Source organism: Tribolium madens, unplaced genomic scaffold, assembly GCF_015345945.1.
Source record: "Tribolium madens isolate multiple individuals breed KSU strain unplaced genomic scaffold, Tmad_KSU_1.1 Scaffold_19;HRSCAF=116;Tcas5.2_LG9, whole genome shotgun sequence".
Taxonomy (NCBI): domain Eukaryota; kingdom Metazoa; phylum Arthropoda; class Insecta; order Coleoptera; family Tenebrionidae; genus Tribolium; species Tribolium madens.
The window spans coordinates 9,578,680-9,581,016 of NW_025400983.1; positions in this window are offsets into that span (position 1 = coordinate 9,578,680).

Here is a 2,337-nt window from a genome sequence, read left to right on the forward strand (position 1 = left end):
GAAGGGGTCGTGCATAGTCGGTACTACAGAACTCACACTGCCGTATCGAAATCGTATAAGTCAATGTCGAACTGACAGATCTACAAGCCCACCTGGCCCTCCTGCCCTCTAATTATAAATACAGGGAATAAATTAAATGCGAGCTTCATGGGATTGGCCATTTTGAGGCGCTTCGACGAGGAGGGATTGATGGCACAACATGTTTTATTACAAATAAAGGATAATTAATACAAAAAAAAATATAGTCGTATTCTTACTTCTTTCAGCAAAAATACTATGGCTACTAGAATGCAAAAATACAGTGGGAAAAGCTAAAGACCAGACGGGACTGTAATAATGACCATTTACAGTTGGTAAATGTCTCTATCAACAATCTGTAAGGGTGCGAGTACGCGGCCTGTTGAAATGTATGCGATTGTCAGATCCACTGGACAAGCCATTTTATCTTTGTGGGTTAGCAACTTTACCACATACGTGCCTTGTGAAAGTCCGTTTACATCAATAATGAAAAATAATTTATTTATTTATTTATTTTTTTAATTTAGTCATGATTTATTTGGTTTTACTAATAAAGATTATCAAAAAAAAAAAAATGGGTAACCTGTTCTGTTAATCTATGTCCCAAGCAAAACTGGGACTTTTAATAAAAATAAATTATATCTGAGAATAGATGAAAGTCAACACATTAGTTGCCAATATAATCTTTCAGAAACTAAAAACCGAGAAACAAAATTTTTTATGTTTTTTATGGTGGAGATTTTTAGGAGTACATAAGAAAATGGAAGAATTGCTAAAACTCTCTTTCAATGTCTGCAATAAAATCAAGAAATAATTATATTTTTATGTTCAATAAGTCAGTTTATTTAGTAGCATAATAATTTTTCTTCTAGACCTAAATTCCTTAACTTCAAGAAACTTCCATCTTTGAAATAATATTCGACGTAATTTTATTTCGTTTTGTTAATCGAACTTTAATAACTTGAATTTTACAAGCAGTGTGTGCTTCATTTTATCCTCATTTCTCTAAAACACAGCTTGACAGCAAACTTCTAACCAAAAGATTCAAACGTCAAAAGCGACGAAGCAAAGATGAAATAAATTATACTTATAACAAGAAAAAAAAACACATTATAGAGGAGTTTCAGAAATAGAAATTGTTAAAAAATGACTAACTTTTTAAATTGGAACGATTTAATTTTGATCAGTTTCTAGCGAATTAGGAGCTAAGGTTTTCTCACTCAATATCTCTGCTATTAAAGTTAAAATTGAACTATTTTATCTTTTCCTTCATATTTCATTCGCATTTCAAATAAAAAGTAATCTAAATAAAAAACGAGTATTTTGCAATATCCTAATAGTAACAAGTTAGTAAAGTATATCTTTTTTTACTAGAAGGAAAATTTGCAAATCTTCCGATGCCTTAGTTTAGTCAAAATTCAACAAAAAATTTAATGTAAAAAGTGTTCGAAGTGTTATACAACAAAAAAGTCGCATCGTTTTAGAGATGATTTTTTTGTTTTAATGTCAAAGAGACAAGGCTTAATAATAGATACCGTGGATTTTGTTATAATTATTGTCAAGATTTGAAATCAAGAAATTGTTGAAACATGTATTATGAGTTGCGGTAAAAAAATCAGAAATGCAGAAGTTGTTATTCTTATAAATAACCCTGTATTTATTTTTTATTTTAAGATTTAAAGGTCAATAATGAACCTTACCAACTCGCTGAGTCACCCTATAGAATTCTCTCCATTAACGTACGCATTAGAAAATTATAAGTGAAAATTAGTCATAAATCTAAAAACAATTAACAATTTTCGCAAATGCTAACACTGCCAACAATTTGAATAAAATTGATAGTCGGCTCCGCCAAGCGGAACAGCTGTAATTGTACCCGCAATATTAATACAGCCAGTCGTGCGGCTTTTCTTTCTTAGGTTCTCACTTTCACCACGTGTTGGATTTTTGTTGTGGCAATGAGTACCTGTTGATTTGGTTGTCCAGTTCGCGTGATATGTTAAATGAGGTAATTGTCGAGCGGTGTTCCAGGCGGAGAGCCCCAGGACGAGCCGGCAAGCCAAGCAACGGCCGATAGACATGCCGATAAGCGGACCCAGTGTTGGGATACATGCGCCGATAAGATTGATTAAGTAAATTAAAGCGAACAGGGAGACGTGCATAACTAGACGAGTTGCAAGTCAGGATCGCGGCGATGAAAGAGTCCGATGCTATCGGTGGGCTTACCTTGTGGGAACAATAAACAATACAGGATCAAAGTAATAGAGAGGTGAGTGTCGTCCATGGAACATGTCTGTGGTGACGCACGAACGGGCACCT